General features: G+C 38.4%; 1 protein-coding gene across 14 annotated transcripts in view; it reads left to right on the top strand.

Annotated features, from left to right (window-relative positions):
* Positions 1–19407, top strand: part of LOC307186545 (uncharacterized protein) — a 1017825-nt gene that overhangs the window by 226845 nt on the left and 771573 nt on the right. The gene's annotated exons all lie outside the window — the stretch shown is intronic.

Raw genomic sequence — 19407 nt, 5'->3', positions numbered from 1 at the left:
TATATAGATATATGAGATAATGGATGTTCTCTAAACTTATTGTGATAATAATTTCATGACGTATGTCAGTCAAATCATTATGCTGTATACCTTAAACTTACATAATGCTGTATGTCTATTATATCTCAATAAAACTGGAAGGATTAAAAAAGAATCCCCTCCGCTCTCTCTTAGGAGGGTAGACTCTTCATGTCATTTGTCCCCACAAATATCTGCATCGATGTCCATCTTCCTACCTAGTCCTTAGTCCACACAGGTCATGTCTGACACATCTCTCTTTCCTGTCTGGTTGGCCCCTTCAGTGGTCTGTGTGGGCACATGGGATCCCATGCTGTGTAGAGGCACTGAACTCACCACCATGCTGACAAACATCTTCCCAGATTCTCTGTGCATCTTCTTCTCTCTGGGATCTTGGTGACTCTCCAGAGACTTGTCTAGAACAGGACACAGGGCCCAGAAATCAAGGCTCATGTCACTTTTCCTCTCCCCTTCCACTTCTGTGTCTGATCCCTACACTCTCATCACGTCCCCTCCAGCTCTCTTTTCTTTCTTTAACGGAGGAATGTTTTCTGTGTAGTGACCAGAGGCAGAATTCTTGTCTATTATTGTTTCTCTGAGTTTTGAGATTAGGAATAGTCTTCTTAATTCACCAGCTTCCGTCAGGACCTTAGGCTTTTGGAAAGCAGACCTGGGGAGAGACTTTGTTTTTCACTTAGCCCTGCCATATCCCTCTCCTTAGTCATTGTGGAGGAAGATGGGGCGGGGGACCAAAATGGAAGAAAAACATGACTTCATATTTCAAATATATTAGTCTACTAAAAGGTACTAATAAAATGAAGGTCCTGGATTTGAGACTGACTTGACCCAGTTCGTGTCCTGTGGTGTGTAAAGTCTGTAGCAATACAGGAACCAGCTCTACACCATTAGCAGTTCTATCACAGACAAAGATCAATAAGACCAGTGTAATTAGGGAAGAAACCTGGGATATGACATCATAAATCAACAAAAATTACAAAAAATAACAGTACATTCTCTGCCAAATTGCCCTACTAACCTTAGCCCTCATTATTCTGGGCCTCTTGCTTGGCCCTATATTTTTGTAAAAATTATAAAATTAAGTTTTTTTTTAAACCATCATCATATATCTCATTTTCCTCTCTGACAAGTGACATTAGAGTGACTGCAGGCATTGCTGGGGTCCAGCTAAGGGGAAGTTGAGTTGGGCATACAATTGACATTCGTGGAATGGCGGAGCAGGGTTAATATGAGTGTGTCTCACAGTGCTTGAAACAGGAATTATGAAGGTGGTCGGGAAGAAACAATGTTTGAAATATAAAGCACCAGAAGCTAATTTATGGAAAAGTATTTTAATCACCAGATTATAAAATTGTAATTGGAGGATGCGGTTCCCATGGATGACTAATTAGAATAGAAATGCTGTCTTATCAGGAATATACTTGATAATACATCATATAACAATTACATAATGAAAAGTCTGTCTACTTTTCTGATGGGAGTTATGTAAAATAGACTTATTATATTTTCTGTGTTTCAGCAAGAAACTTATACTACAAAAATTTACATGATATTACCAATAATGAGCTGTGAAGTTGAAATAAACATTTCTAGACAACCAATAATAATGGAAAAAAATCCACAAATTTTGATCAACCATGTCAGAGGAAAACCTGAATTAAAACTTTTTTCATATAGAAAACATGGCCAAATAATACAAAATAATTTTCATAGTTGTTAGAGTATGTAGTCAAAAAATATAGTAAAGAATGGGGCTTCCCTGGTGGCGCAGTGGTTGAGAGTCTGCCTGCCGATGCAGGGGACATGGGTTCGTGCCCCGGTCTGGGAAGATCCCACATGCCGTGGAGCGGCTAGGCCCGTGATCCATGGCCGCTGAGCCTGCGCGTCTAGAGCCTGTGCTACGCAACGAGAGAGGCCACAACAGTGAGAGGTCCGTGTACCACAAAAAAAAAAAAAAAAAAAAAAAATATATATATATATATATATATATACACATATATATATATTAAAGAATGAATTGTAGAGGGACTTCCCTGGTGGTGCAATGGTTAAGAATCCGCCTGCCAATGCAGGGGACACAGATTCGAGCTCTGGTCCAGGAAGATCCCAGCTCTGGTCCAGGAAGATCCCACATGCCACGGAGCAACTAAGCCCGTGTGCCACAACTACTGAGCTTGCTCTCTAGAGCCTGTGAACCACAACTACTGAGCCTGCGTCCCACAGCTACTGAAGCCCGCGTGCTTAGAGCCCGTTCTCTGCAACAAGAGAAGCCACCGCAATGAGAAGCCTGTGCACCGCAAGGAAGAGTAGCCCCTGCTTACCGCAGCTAGAGAAAGCCCGCGTGCAGCAACTAAGACCCAAGGCAGCCAAAAATAGATAAAAAAATAAAGAATGAATGAATTGTAGAATGTGTTAGGAAGTTAATTAACAGAAAGATTATGGCATTTTCCTGAATTTTGTGAATTTTTGAGTGTCAGCTTTGTAAGATTTATTATTTATTTTTCCATTCTAAATAAGTATTAATAGGCATCTAATTTTTTAATTTGTTTATAATAGTATTAAGGTTTCCTTTATTCCAAGTAATAAGTATTATTCATTGTATATAAAAGTTCATTCTACTGTTTTAAGGAAAGGTAGTTATTTCTTCTTTTAATAAGCATATTTTTGAAAAGAAAGAAAAAGAATTTATTAATATTACTCAGCTTGTGTAAACTCATCATGAAGAAATCTGAATTTTCATTTTTAGTACAGGGAAGACATATTTCTTCAGTGGCATCAGTTTAATCCTCACTCGAATCCAGTGAGATACCAGAATTTCAGTATTTATGGATATTACCATGAAATTTAAAGTACCTGCAATTTTTCTGTGTTACTAATGTGAAATCAGAGATCTGCCTTTTAAAGATGATAGAAATGAGAGTTCTGCGTATGTCTAACATTGAAAGGCATAGATTTCTTACTAGATACATGTGCTCTCACCATTACCGGAACTTGGAGAATTATTTTAGGGCAAGTCCATGGAAGCTTTTCTTTGCCCTTATTAAGAAGCACCCTCCATGCTATGCTATGTGAAATGTTCAAAATCTCTAACCCAGGTCATCTTTGGTAGTGTGCACAGGCAATGTGTATCCAGTTTCGTATTGATCGGTTTTGTGTGTTTTATTTTACTTTTTAAAATGAGGGCCATGAAAAATTTTGGGCCCAGAGTTATTGAATCTGCCCATATTAATTGATATTTATGTATGTTGAACTATTCACATGTATTAAACTGTTCACATGTTTCTTTTGTCACCTCCCACATATGTATCCTCTATATGTGCAGAAACTTTGTTTTTTCCTCAACTGTATCTCCAGCACATGGAACCATGATAGCACACAGAAGGCACTTGATAAATATTTATTGAATGAATGGATGAATTATACCATTGACTTCAAAGGACGGGTTATACTATTTTTTCAGTTATTTTGATAATTCTTATTGATGGCTTATACTATGAATTTGAAATAGCCTGCTTCCGTTAAACATACTAAATTAAAATAAGTATTTTTTGTGCTGCTTTCATAAAGAACCATTTAGTGTGTATTTAATAGAAAAAGAGGTGAGAAAAACAATGTTGCTATTAACTCAATTCTTGCTTCCCATCAGACCGTTTTATGCAGACAAAACAATGTATTCATCAAACCTGTTTAGTGCTCAAATCAATCATAATCAAATTGAGTAGAAATTAGCCAAGACCACCAATTATTTCTTTAAGTCTTTACTGTCTATCTGTTATGTATATAGCACAGAGGCAGGCATTTGGGAAGATAGGAAATTATTATATTTACATAAGCCTTGATTTCTTCTTTAAGAGCAGGAATCGTGTCAATTATGTCCTACATACCACATGTTCAGTGTGATGGCTTTTTGATGTTAATTTGGCTTGACTGAACTACAGTCCCCAGAATTCTCTATCTCGTATGTGTCTGGGTAGGGCAGTTTGCAAAAGATATCCTGTCATGAGAATATGAAGACAGTGGTCATTTTGTAGCATATGCATAACTTCTAGTCATTAAAACCCTAATCTGGGTGCTGCTGTGACGGGATTTTGCAGATGTGGTTAAGGTCCCTAATCATTAGAATTTAAATTAATAAAAAGGAAGAATACCTGGGGTATTAATCTGAGTGAAAGCCTTTAAAAGAGGACTTAGGATTTCCCTAAAGCCAGGACTCCACATAGATTCTGGCTCTGTAATTGCTCCCTTCCTTCTGGATCTTCCTGCCTGACCACCACCTGTGAACAGAGAGCTTCAGTTTGTGCCTGTGGAGTTCCCCCCTGCCTGTCATCTTCCCTTCCTGACTGCCTGTCTTATGCACTTTGGACTTGCTTAGCCAGCCCTCACAATTGTACTAGCCAATCCCTTGTAATAAAATTGAAAAAAAAAAATCTCATGGGAGAACCGGTCCATGAAGATGAAAGCATAGGCAATAATTCAGTGTCATCTTTAGTTATAAGGTAAAATGTGTGATACCGATAGGAAGCACTGTAAGATGGCAGGATCGTGAGAAGTCAGTGTGGCCAAAAATTAGTGATAAAATGTAAATGATTAAAAAAAAAAGAAAGCATTTTGTCTAGTGTTAGCGGAATTATTTAGATTAAATTAACATGTGAATGCAGAGGATGGTAAACTGATTTCACTTTCAACCAATAGCCCACTTAAACTTTCACCTTAGTTGTCCTTCTACAAACAGCTAGAAAATCTAATAATGTCTTTAAATTATTGTGAATTATTACCAAGAAAATGTCAAGTATTCAACTTTAACAATCTTTGGTTAAATAGCACTGTTAATTTTTACTGTACTTTTTCAGAGTAAAGTCAAGAATCCTGGGTAAAATGGGGTCTTTTGCAAAAGAAAAAAAGCTCAGGAGCAAAGCAACAGAAACAAAGATTTCCCTCCTTGCCCCTTCAAAATAATCTTTAGCTTGAGGACAGCCCTTCAGAGTCGCTGGGGCGTGAGCTTGTTGAAGAATGAGCCAGCACATGTTTATTGAAAGGGTCAGGAGAGGCAAAGATGTCAGGCGTGTGTGTGGCTTGTGTGTGTGCATGTGGGAAGGGTCGTGGCAGAGAAGGAGCATCTGTCTACTAATATTTGAGGAAAGGTGTTTCCAGAAGATAAGAGTTTATTCTGATAGAAATCCTGGAGGTGTTAAGGTTGCCATGCTAGTTCAAGAAAGATTAGCTTTGTTTACTGAGAATACATTTGAAGAATCACTTAGAGCATATGTTCTTGCTGTAAATTTATTTTTTCATTCTTGTTTGTGAGCATGAAACAGTTCTTTGGGGTAAAATGGAAAAAAGGGTGTAAAGTTTTCTAGTAATTTCTTAATTTTAGGAAGCAAGCACCATGCTGGCAGTTGTAGGAGAAGTAATAACATATTTAACATAATAAATAGTATATGTATAGCATTTTGGAGCTTATAAAGCACTGACATATTTGCCACATAATTTCCTTCTAGGGTCAGTAGAACCTCTTGGCAGATCACAGCAACTCTGTGATACAGACTGAGACTGTATTCTACACATACGGAGTTTAAGACTTTCATCTCTCTGATTAGAATGCCTTCTTCCTGGAATGGTTAACCAACTGTTAAACCCTTGAAATACTTCTGTGTCAATTCATAAATAGTTTCAACCCCTAACCTACTGAGTATTCCCCACCTCTTATAGCACCAAATTATATAACTGGGGCTTTTGACTCTCCACCATCCATCAGTGAAAGTGTTACTGTCTGGCCCAGTGGGGGGCTACCAATACCTAGCTCTAAACTTTCCTGGTTTCTCCTCTGATTGGCTATTGCCCAGGTCATGCTAATTGTTAAATATCTTAAATCATATTCCCTAGTTACTGATTTTACATTTATTATCCATCTTTTAAAACTGTTAAAATCTGTCATCTCTGATGTTTTTCTTTCTAGTTCCTTTAGTTTTGGGGGCTTGTGCTTGAAAAATCCCAATATGGTGATTTCAGTAGAGTGTCAAGACGGAGAAGAGATAAATGCATTCGTCAGTATGCTTCATTTAACCGTAGTTCGATTAATAATCTTGAAGGATGCTGAAAACATGCGCTGGAATAGGGTTTATATAAAAGCTCACTGTGGAACCTTGTTAAGAAGTGCTACATGAAAAGAAAAAGAACTGTTTGATCCAATAAATGTGGAAGTGTTGGATTAAATAAGGTCAAACATGTTTTTCCCTCCTCAGCTTTTAAGTGCCTTTTCTATGCTATCGTTCATTGTTAATTTCCGAAGCCAGTGTTAAAATATGCTGTGTTTCTCACACTTTTTTTCTCCTCAGAATCCTCTTCCCTTTTAAATAGAACACAAATGTCCTTTTAAGGCAGTAACACCTTATCCTGAGCATTATTTTAGAAAGTGATGCATAATTTGAGGGGGACTTGTGCTGTACCATCTGCAGTCCACTGGGCATCGGACACTCCTGTCTAAAGTCGCATCTGAATTTAAGCAAAGAAGCTGGGAACCATATTTCCCGGAATCCTCTTCCTTGTGGAGTCCCAGATTTGAGCTTTCCCATGAAAGGACATATTCTTAAGAGCTCAGCTCTTGAGAACCACCAGCTAAGTGGATTCACTCAAAGCCAGTTCATAGGACCCTCTCGGAGATACTATAGTATTGCAGCAACTTCTAGGCAAAACCTTTTATCAATAGCTTTAGTGCTTTGGGCTGAGACAACCTCTCTAATTTTCAGAGGCAGCTCTCAACTTTTTTTTTTTAAAGATTTAATTTTATTTATTTTTGGTTGCGTTGGGTCTTTGTCGCTGTGCGTGGGCTTTCTCTAGTTGTAGCAAGCGGGGGCTGCTCTTCATTGTGGTGCGTGGGCTTCTCCTTGCGGTGGCTTCTCTTGTTGTGGAGCACGGGGTCTAGGCATGTGGGCTTCAGTAGTTGTGGTGCACGAGCTCAGTAGTTGTGGCTCGCGGGCTCTAGAGTTCAGGCTCAGTAGTTGTGACACACTGGCTTAGTTGCTCCGCAGCATGTGGGATCTTCCTGGACCAGGGATCAAACCAGTGTCCCCTGCATTGGCAGGTGGATTCTTATCCACTGAGCCACCAGGGAAGTCCTTCTCTTAACTTTCGGTGGAAGCTTCCCTGACCTCTGTTCTCCCATTTCTTCTAAGAAAAGTGTAAGCCCCTGATTCTTCATAAAACCCTTTAGATCCATGATTCATAGGGTGGTTTCTGTTTTCCCGATGAACAACAACTGATTCAGTACTAATCAAGAGTGTCAGTGAGTTAATCAGAAATGTCTATGTAGCTACCTCTTCAGATATTAGAATAACCACTTAGGATTTCATAAAATTTACTCAATTTCAGGAAGCCAGCGTTGGGAGGATTTCTCTATAGCCTTTTCCAATTTGACGCTGAGCAGTGTGACCAAAAATAAAGCTGTTATTCATATAGGCAAGTCTTTTTCCAAAGGGTATAAGTACAACCTAAATCACCAAGATCTTGGCCAGTCTATGTAAATTGGACATTGAAAAGGAAAATTATCTAATATAATATCCTGCAGATGCTATATCAAGTTCAGATAATTTTATTGAATTGGTGAGCTTTCTTGTTGGAAGAAGATCCCTTTTTGAAAACTGGTAGAGTATGAGGACTAAACTGAGATTAAAGGGCAAAAACAAAATAAGCAAAACCAAAACAAACAAAACAACATTTAGAAAAACCCAACAACTTCTTCTTCCCTACATCAGGGTACATAAACAAGTTCCCTGACCTCTCTCCCTGTCCACTTCAATCATGCATTCATTCAGCTTCAACCCAAAGCACATTTGCCTTTGAACATTGAATATTACTATCACCTTATTCTCTAATAGTTTTGATTCCAGAGACCAGAATTCAGTGTACTGTAATCTCCTATAGGGCCAGGACCAGGCCCCCCTTTTTTTCCTTTGTATAGAAACTTGAACAACATACAGTTTAGTGCTATAAATGATTCTTTGTGTAGATTTTGGGGGTTAGATGTTGACTTGTCATTTCTGTTGTGTACGTATCTTGCTTCTGCTTCATTTGTATCATGGAAGGTCAAGTGTACAGAACTGCTGATTAGTTAAATCTAAGTTACATAGCCTGTCTCTCAAGCCAAAGAAGGATGGACAGAACAATCAAGCTGGACATTTAGGCACTAATCTTTTAGTTCTTTGTTGAATGAATAATGTGTTTCCTGAACTATCCAATCTGTAAAATATAAAGAATCACACAGTTCATTTACATGTCGGTCAATCAATGAGAATGTATTGGACACTTCTGATGTATCTAGCATTGTAATAATTACATATTATTTTCATTGTCAATAAGTAATAATATTTTTTTGGCCCTCACATAGAATAAAGTATATGAAAGATTCAATTCTTTCCCTAACAGACAGTCAAAATTATATTGCTCTGAGTGAAGTTTTAATGCATATCAGGTCATCATAAATTTTTGAATAGATTTTTTAAATTGAAGTATAGTTAGTTTACAGTGTTATGTTAGTTTCAAGTGTGCAGCAAAGTGATTCAGTTATACATACATATATATATGTTCCTTTTCAGGTTCTTTTCTATTATAGGTTATTACAAGATACTGAGTATAGTTCCCTGTGCTCTACAGTAGGTCCTTGTTGTTTACCCATTTTATATTTAGTAGTGTGTTTATGTTAATCCCAAACTCCTAATTTCTCTCTCCCCCACCCTTATCCCCTGGTAACCACAAGTTTGTTTTCTGTGTCTGTAACTCTATTTTTGCTTTGGAAATAAGTTCATTCGTATCATTTTTTTTTTAGATTCCACATATAAGTTATATCATGTGATATTTGTCTTTGTCTGACTGACTTCACTTAATACGATGATCTTTAGATCCATCCATGTTGCTGCAAATGGCATTATTTCATTCCTTTTTATGGCTGAGTAATAGTCCATTGTATGTATGTGTGTATATATATATATATATATATATATATATATATATATATATATATACACACCACATCTTCTTTATCCATTCATCTGTTGAGGGACAGATTTAGGTTGCTTCCATGTCTTAGCTATTGTAAATAGTGCTCTGTGAACATTGGGGTGCATGAATCTTTTGAATTAGAGTTTTCTCCGGATATATGTCCAGGAGTGGGATTACAGGATCATATGGTAGTTCTCTTTTTAGTTTTTTAAGGAACCTTCATACTGTTCTCCATAGTGGCTGTACCAATTTTTCATTCCCACCAACAGTGTAGGAGGGTTCCTTTTTCTTCACTCTCTCTCCAGCAATTATTATCTGAAGACTTTTTAATAATAGTTATTCTGACTGGTGTGAGGTGATACCTCATTGTATCAATAGTTTTGATTTGCATTTCTCTAATAATTAGCAATATTGGGCATCTTTTCAGGTGCCTGTTGGCCATTGAACAGATTTGTTTTAATCTAGCATGGGGCATAGCAGGCTTAATATGACACATCATTTCTCGTCACAAAAATATGTCTGGTCTTGTTTTCAAGGATGGCCTGGGAGATTCTACAGTCTCAAAACATGGATGACATATGGTAGCTGAAATGCCGCCAACCACTCGAACAAAGAAGAGACCTTTGCAAGGCCAGAAATCAGTTGTTTGTTCAGTTTTCCAAGCGCAGAAATGATTTAGCTCTGAAAAGCAGTCAGGGAGAAGTTTGTTTAAAATGCAGCCTGGAAAGAGATTGCAATTTTCCCAAGTTCTCAATCAGCTTAGGGAGGTTATTAACAAGACTTTCAGACTCCTAAACCTCTAATAATCAACATTTTCTAGTAAAGCCTGGGATTAACAAGCCTCATAAATGGTGTCTGGCTCAGAGTTGGGGGCCTGGCTCTGAATGATTTCTACCTGGTCTTTTTGTTCTTCTAGTCACTCACTACCAAACACTCTAATGAGAAAAACAAAACAGAAGAAGGCAAACTGTCTTTGTCACTCAGTGGAATAGTTTTGAGTAGATTGAAAAAAAGGGAGAAACTCATAAAACAGACAGTAAGTTTTATTAAAGGAATATAGAAGCATAATATTTAAGCAGTTTCAGAGAATTCATTGCTTCAATTTGGGGGTTGAGTTGGATGGAGAAATGAGTAAAGATAAATTTTGAAAGTGGAGTTCAAATTGACTTCCATTTATAAAAAGATTGAATTTTTACCTCACTGTAAAATAATCCATTTGTTGTTTAAAGTGATATGAACCTTTGTGAGGTTACTAGCTGATATGATTACTAATGAGTATATATTATATGTTATTTCTGGTTTGTTTATAAATACATGTTTCTGATTACACAGCTGAAGAATCTCAGAACACAGACAGGTCTGAAAGTCTGTTACTGAAACTGAATCAACAATTCAAAATTCATGTTCTGTTAAGAACATGTCATCTCAAAGATACGAAAGTCAATGCATATTCAGGATGAATGAGTTTAAGTAGAGTGTTTTTATATTTACATATATGGCCCCGGAGGTTCTCTGTGCTACTCTGGCATGTCACATCAGTCAGGGTGTTCTTGGTCAAATGATTCAGAGCAGATTTTTTTTGTTTGTTTGTTTGTTTTTTGCGGTACGCGGGCCTCTCACTGCTGTGGCTTCTCCCGCTGCGGAGCACAGGCTCCGGACATGCAGGCGCAGCGGCCACGGGCCCAGCCGCTCCGTGACATGTGGGATCCTCCCGGACCGGGGCACGAACCCATGTCCCCTGCATTGGCAGGCGGACTCTCAACCACTGCGCCACCAGGGAAGCCCCAGAGCAGATTTAAAACCAAACTTTGTTACTGATTTTTACCATACTTAAAGTGAATAAAGTACCATAATCTTGAGTGTCAGCTCAAGGAAAATTTTACACACATATCCAAGTGATTACCACTTAGATCAAGATATAACGTATGGCCATCACCCAAAGCTTCCCTTATACCCTCCTCAATCAAATCTCAGCCTTCTCAAGTTACCACTATTATGATTTCTGTTTTTAGTTTTGCCTGTTCATTCATTTCTTTCTTTCTTTCTTTCTTTTTTCCTGCTATGTAGTACTCCATTGTATGAACTTTCACAGCTTATGTATCTATTCCCCTATATTGATGGATATTTCAGTTGTTTCTAGTTGGAGGATATTATGAAAAAAGCTTCTGTGGACATTCTTGTACACATCATTTGGTGTAATCAGATTTACTCTCTCATTACTGCTTACTTAGGCAAGATATTTATAATTATTCCTCTTTTATAAACAAACCCAGGGTACCTAGTCAATTGTGAACCATGCAGCGTCCTCCAGACCAGAGTGCTTCTAGCCCTATAGCTGAGCTTGGCAAGGATATCATTTGTACTACCCCAGAGAGAACATGTCACATATCCTGGGCTCCAGGGACCACATAGAATAGTGCAGTGAGACCAGCCTGATACCATTACTCTTGGCCCCATTGATAGAGAGACTGACAACAATTTTCAGGTCCATACTTTATTCATTGTTACTTTGAGCAGTTTGCTTCACCTATACTATGTACAATTGTTACTTATAAATATAGGATAATAATAATAATCTACTAGGATTTAAAATGTGCTTTGTCTATTGTGCTTTGTGGTTGTTACATTTTAGTAGTATACTTTATTTTCCATCCTTCCGTTTTTGAAAATTGGCATTTCAAATAGAAACTCTAAGTGACATGTATGACTGTTTTCAAGATTCCTCTCACCGGGTGTTTTCTTTATTCACATGGTTGCTGTATGTATTTAGATAATCAAGTGTCAAAAAAAAAATCCCTCAAGGCTGCTTATAAACTATACAGTGTGTTGGAAATAGACTCACCTGCCTGTCAGTTGTGAAGGCATGTTAAGCCTTCTGTATAATTTATTGCTTTTACTACTTTTGCTTATCTACTGGGCTTTACAGCCAGATAAGAGGCCATCTATTCATTATGCCCATAATGGTTTTTTAAACAGTATTTTAAGAGCTGGGCAGATGTTCCCTGGGAAATGGTTAAAAACCAAGTACCTTGTAGAGGTAAATGGTGATAATGATTAATGTTTTCTCATAATTGAATCAGGAATAGAAGAGACTAAGCCCAACATCAGCTTTTTGGGACAGACTATGGTGGAATGAAATTCTGTTTCTTTCATAGATATTCATAGTTGATCTTCATTTTTTAATAAGTTCAGTAGTCTTTGTATTTTGTCAATCAAGAATATCTAGTTGTAAGTGATAGAAATATATTTAAAATCGCCTATGCACAATACAGGTAGGATCAATAATAATAATTTAAGTTTGCTGACTTCCAAAACCACAAAGTCCAGGAGTCTGTTTGGCTTTAGGCATGGATTCAGGCATAATGTGGCGCTCAAATGATGTCATCAGTATCACTTTCACTCTATCACTTGGAAGTGCTGGACAAATGATGGCCAGGGGTCCAACAATCTCACCCATTTGCTTAGCAGCAGTCACGGGTTGCATTCTGCATAGGGAGATACAAAGATGGAGTTTGTGGTACATGCTGTTTATTAGGAATCAACACCTGTGAGAGGAAGAGGGGGAAACAGGATTGGGCAGAGGGAGCTGTCAAGCTGAAATTCAGTTCTGACAAAGCCTCAACCAGTCTGATGAGGAAATTTGGAGTGAGTATTGTCTTCCAGAGTTGTCTCACATCAGGCCCCAATAGCCGGGCCTTTATACCTCTGCCTCACTCTGTTACTGGAAGCATGCTGCCCTGGAAACTGTGTGACCTCCAGCAAGGTGGATCTCTGTGTCTAGAGAGCTGCATCAGACCCTGAAGGGGCTGACGGCTGGAAGATGTCTACTGACTGTACTTTGTACAATCGGGCAGAATTTTTGCCCTCAGAGGGGATCTTCATGTCTGCTACACTTTGCCTGTTGTCCGGCTCAGCTCTACTTCTTAAACCTATATGTGGGAGAGCGTTTAGTGGGAAGAACCACAGCCCCTGCCACTGACATTGGTCTCGGGGGGTCATAATTGGTCCTTATTTCTCCCTCCTCTAGTATCCAACCTAAATTCTTCTTAACCTTGGATACCAGCTGTGCTCACCTTAATGGCCTGCCTATAGTCGTGAGCTAGACCTTCGATCTAAGGGGTCTGGGTCGTGGGTTGCCATGTTGTTTTTAGTCAAACTAGGATTCATGCCTGATAAAGCCTCAAGCCTACTGAGAACTAAGAAACATAGTTTGTCAGTTTCCCACTTTCAGTCAAAATGAATGAGCCTTGGGCTTCCCTGGTGGCGCAGTGGTTGAGAGTCCGCCTGCTGATGCAGGGGACACGGGTTCGTGCCCCGGTCCAGGAAGATCCCACATGCCGCGGAGCGGCTGGGACCGTGAGCCATGGCCACTGAGCCTGCTCGTCCACAACGGGAGAGGCCACAACAGTGAGAGGCCCGTGTACCGCAAAAAAAAAAAAAAAAAGAATGAGCCTTTATACCCCCCACCTTGCTCAGTCACTGGATGTAGGCTGCCTGGGAAGTGCATAACCTCAGGTGGTGAGTTTAAAAACTTAGGTAAGATCCTGAAAGAACTGATAACTCAAGGCTGTTTGCAGACCACAGACCTTGTGCAAATGTTATTCTCATAGTCGGATCTGAGCAGTGCATCTTCAGGTCTGCCACAGCAGATCCATTGGAAGAGGCCGTATTTTCCAATAGCTATGGCAGTCATAATAGTCCAGCATGGGGATAGGAGTATGGGCTCTGACTGGCCTGCTTGTTAAATTTGCCAGTCTCTTACCCAATCACTGTGGTTAGAGTATGGGCTTTTCCCATTGGCCCAGTTCACGTAATATGACCACCATTGTGGTCAGTAGAGGAGGAGTGGTTCTTCCATTCAGCATATGGGATCGGTTCACTATAGAAAACCTATCTTTAGTTACCAGACTATAGGGGAAAGAATTTTGGTCAGCCAAACACAACTGTTTGTTGTGTTTGTCCACTGTTTGTAGGAATCAGTAAGAATTGTAGAAGAATTGTAGAAGCAGCTGTAAAACATCTACAAAAGCAAGCTAGTATTAAGGTCAAAGGCTCTAGGAAATCCTGGGATCAACATTTTTAGGTCTCAGTTCAAACTTGCAGGTGAGAACAAAAATAAGAGAAGCACAGTTTCCTTTTAGTAAGTGCAGGGTCCATAGCAGCGGAAGTGAAAACTACGAACAAACCCCACAAACGTCATCTAAAGGGAGTACTCTCACTATGTGCTGATGAAAATTAAGCCTTTTGCTTAGCAGGAAACTCCCAGAATTTCATTTTTATGTGTATTTTTCTTATGTAGAATGATTGTCGGAGTCCATCTGGGAAAATAGAAACCTGTCCAAGTGTTTAAATTAGAAGTAATATATGCAGGGCATCCATTAAACATGGGATAGAAGGCAGACGGGATGGTGAGTCAACTTAGGTTCATAGTAGGAGGAAACCACAACCACCAGTATTAGGGTAGAGCAGTAAGGGGAGGCAGCAGGTTAAAGGGGTCAGAGGGTTGGAGTCACCCAGTTAACCCCCTGCAGACCTGTTTGATGAGAGCTGAAGCCACATAGGAGATGCAGTTAATGCCAGAGACATTACCCAAGTTTGAGTGGGAAGGGGATGGAGAAATATCCTGGCTTTTCCTTCTACTGCCTTTCCAGTTTCCCTGGTGCCTCTGAATAGCATAGCTGAGCCACACCAGCTAATTTTAATCAATAAATGGATGCAATGCATTGGTCCTGCCTCCATGTATTGCAGAGGCTGGAAAGGATGAAGAATGCCCTGGAGGGCAAGGCCCAGGAATGACATTTATAGCCAGGATGAAAACACTATCAGTCTTAGACTAAATGCCTTAAATTTGAGGTGAAGCAAAGAAAAGGTGGTTCAGAGACTGAAATAGATACTCTCTCCTTTCTTGAGTAATTCTTATCCTTCAAAGTCCCCAAGGCCAGTAAACTGGTCTTGATAGTTATTTCTCCAGGTCTCTTATTTGGACAAAATAAGGCTCTTTTCACGAAATTTCCACAAGATTTATAAACTGGAAAACCAGCTGTGTATTAGTGTTCTTGACTTCTTTATCTCATAGGGGTTGGGGAATGCAAGCACTGGAACAGTTTAGAAGTACAGTATACTGAAAGCAAAATCTACAACTGAGGAGGTTTATTGGAAGAGCAACTGCTGGTTTATCTGGAAATGAATCCTACAGCTTAACCTCAATTGTTCCTTAGAAATCACATGTATTTTAATCTATGAAATTGTAACACATAAAAGACCTGATAGAGATAAAGCTCATTAAAGCTGAATTCTGTAAAGGGAGCATTTGACCATTCTTTGCCCATCTAAACACTAGACACTATTGGCTGCTAAGGGTCTACTGGATCTCAGTGTAGCAACATCCAGAGAGTGCTTCAGTTGAAGAAGGGATTTGCTGAGATGGCTTAAAATCATGCTTAATAATGAAAATTATATACTGTTTTCTATGTATATTTATACAAAATTGGTCTTGAACCTAGTTTCCAGTTTTTATTCTCTAAGTAACTATTATTCCCTGCAAATCATGTGAGCTAGTTCTGTTTGGACTTTCTTTAGAGTTTTCATCATTGTTCTGCTTGATGATGGAATGTCCCTTTCTTACAACAAGGTCTTATTACTTAGATTGTTTTAATAACTGTGGTTTCATTGGATATTCTTTAGGTGTAGTAGATTACATTGATTTTTAAATTTAAGCCAACCTTGCATTCCTGGGATAAAGCCCATTTGTCATAAAATATCACTCTTTTAATATATTTCTGGGTTTGGTTTGCTAATATTTCGTTGAGGATTTTTGTATTTATATTAATGAAATATATTTGTATATGATTGTTTTGTCCTGTAAAGTCTTTATCTACTTTCTATAAAAGGACTGCCACACTCTGCTTGGGTTGCTCCTTTTTATACCATTGTCAGAAAGTTGTTCCTGGGCAGAGAGCGGGGACGTAAGTGGGATTTTATGTTCTTTCAGAGATTGTGACATGTCACTATCTTTTGTACAATGTCTGAAAACATTTACCTTATTTATTTGTTCCACTTTCATAGTTGTTTATGGTGGGAGTACTAGTCTGGAATATATTATTCAGTTATGGTAGGTAGTGGATAACCTCATGGAATATTCTGATATATGATAGGCTGTTATTCATTTTCAAAAGTATGTAGGCTCTTGTTACATACTTACTACAGATTACAGATAATTACTTGGATTGTATTCATTTATTTATTCAATCAATTTATAGTTATCAGTCAAGGGCTAGTTATGTGCTACCAGAAATACCAAGTTCTAAATATAGGGTGAAGAGTGAAAGAGACATGATACTTGATTTCATGTGGTCTACATACACTTTAGAACTGACTTGTAACATTAAAAATAAACTTTATATTTTAATGGATTTACTTCTATTTATAGATTAATTTGGGGAAGATATCTTTGCAATATTTCTTCTTACATTCCACAGAGATAATTTCAAATCACCTTTCTGTCCTTGAAAAAGTTTTATAAATTTTGTCTGTCTTTTTTCTTGGATATAGGACTTGCATATTTCTTGTTTAGTTAACCCTAGCTATTTTATGGGATGGGTATTGTTGCTATCATCAGTGTGCTATTTTTTCCCCCCATTATACTCTGGTGGTAATTGCTCGTATAAAGGCAAGCTGTTGCTTTTTGTATGAATCATTTACTGATCTCTCTATGAAATCCTAATAGTTGTTTCCTTGGGATTTGCCAGTAGAGCTTACGGGATCTTTATTTCCATGAAATATGCTCTGCAAAGTACTGGTTATTGCTGTGAATTAGTATAGTGTGTGTGTTTATCTAATGTGAGCAGGCTGTATATGCATTTTCTGTGCAGGGATTTGTGTTCAGTGTAGTGTGGCCATAGGAGATTTAAACTTCTCTTGGAAAGATCAGCCACTTCCTGCTTAGAGTCAGTGTTGAAAAAACAGAATTCCCATCCCTGCAGCATCATGTCCTACCCTGTGAAATACCAGTAAACATCCTCCTGGCCATAGTCCCTTAGGACAGACCTGCTTAACCATGTAAAGCTACATGGTGGTCAGGCTAGATAATTTTCATCTGGCTGTGAGACTATGGGAAGAAGCCACATTTCACCATAAAGTATGTATATTTTGTATGTCCATTTGCAAACTCATGCTAGCCTTTAATAACATATATTTTAAATTCTGAAATGTTGACATAAATACCATGTCCAACCATCATATTTTTCCAGACATTAATAATAGTATAGTTGAAGTCATCAATAATTGGATGAAACATCATTATTGTATATAGTATTCCATCACCTCAAGACACTGTATTTCTTTTTATTTTTAAAATATATTTTCATATATTACCTTCTTTATTTAAGGCTGTTAATGGCACTCTTAACATCACCCAGATTTTATTTATTTAAACATAGTTTCTAATAGATTTTGTTGTTGATACTTACTGAATTTCCCTACCTGATAGCAATAAAATAATTTAAAATCAAACTAAGGAAAATACACACACATCATAGGGAATTTTCATTCTTGAAATATATGAACACGTTTTGAAGCTGAATTGGATAAAATGACTTTTCTTATTGTCTGGGTTGTTTTAGAAGATAAGACAAAAGAGAATGTTGATTGGCTAGTCTAAGTAGTACACCGGCTATGGTTTAAAAAATACTGTGAAAAACTGATAAAGAATGACTCTTCTTCCTAAGAAAAACGCACATACAGAGAGAATTTTATTTTATTTTTATATTTTTTAAAGTCTTTATTGAATTTGTTACAATATTGCTACTTTTTTAAAAAATTAATTAATTAATTTTTGGCTGCGTTTGGTCTTCGTTGCAGTGTGTGGGCTTCTCATTGCGATGGCTTCATGTGTTGCGGAACACCGGCGCTAGGTGTGCGGGCCTCAGTAGTTGTGGCACGCGGGCTCAGTAGTTGTGGCTCATGGGCTCTAGAGTGCGGGCTCACTAGTTGTGGCACACAGGATTAGTTGCTCCACGGCATGTGGGATCTTCCCAGACCAGGGCTCGAACCCGTGTCTCCTGCATTGGCAGACGGATTCTTAACCACTGTGCCACCAGGGAAGTCCCAACACAATTTAACATTCAACTTTGATTTGATCCAGCCTCCTCATTTTGCAGGTAGTATACAGATACAGGGAGGAAATAAGCCACACAATTACTTAGAGGTAAATTCTGGCTTAGAATGTCTTCTTATCTAGTCTAATGCTTTCATGATGCTATAAAATAGCTAAACGAGAAAGGAGCAAAGGGGAATAAGTAGAAGTGAAGTGGACAGACATGAAGGGGATGCAAACAGAAGCAAAGAAATACTTAACAAAGGTATTTGACTGCCTAAGTGAATGACAAAAAAGGAAGTAATATACAAGTGACAATATGACAAATAAAATAATCTTTTTCCTACTTGAGTATAAGACCTCTTTAGTGCTAATGTTAAAAACAAACCAGAGGGCTTCCCTCGTGGCACGGTGGTTGAGAGTCCGCCTGCCGATGCAGGGGACACGGGTTCGTGCTCCAGTCCGGGAGGATCCCACATGCCGTGGAGCATTTAGGCCCGTGAGCCATGGCCGCTGAGCCTGCGCGTCCAGAGCCTGTGCTCCGCAACGGGAGAGGCCACAACAGTGAGAGGCCCACGTATCACAAACAAACAAACAAACAAAAAACAACAAAAAAACAAAAACAAGAGGCAAGTTCAATCACTAATATAGTTAAAACAAGTAGACTGTTAATATATTTACATAGATAATTGTTAGAGATTAAATGTGCAAGGGGAAAGTTGTCTTTGGCTCTAGAGCTTGAAGGTTAATGTATGTGGGTTGGACCATGCCCTGAGTGTGTGTGCATATATATTATATACATATAATAAATAAGTGTTTACTTAGTAAACTAAGTGTTTACTTATTTATTATGTGTGTATAATATATATACACACACACTCAGGGCATGACTTTCATTATTAAATTTGTTAATAGCAGTAGCAACTAGGTATTAATAAAGGGTCTCCAGTATGGACTGTATTCTGTTTTGCAACCAATTGGAGGACAGACAGATTCTCTTTGAAAGATAAGAGTAAAACATCTAAAAGACAAATTTATATGGCAGCAGCTTAATGAAGACAAGATCTGATAAGGCAGATTTACCATGCATAGACACAAAAGAAGGCAAATCTGTTTTCAACATATCACCCAGCAATATTTGATGTTTGCATGCCAAGGTTAGTACAGAAATCTGATTTCAGCCTAGGATCAAGTTCATGGACAACAGTTGCTCCAGTTACACGTTCAACTTCTAGAAATACATCAGTTGGTCTTAAGGAAGCCTCATGACTAATTTCTTTAAC

This window comes from Stenella coeruleoalba, assembly GCF_951394435.1.
Source record: "Stenella coeruleoalba genome assembly, chromosome: 5".
In the NCBI taxonomy this organism is placed as follows: Eukaryota; Metazoa; Chordata; class Mammalia; order Artiodactyla; family Delphinidae; genus Stenella; species Stenella coeruleoalba.
This window is presented reverse-complemented; position numbering and strand designations above follow the sequence as displayed.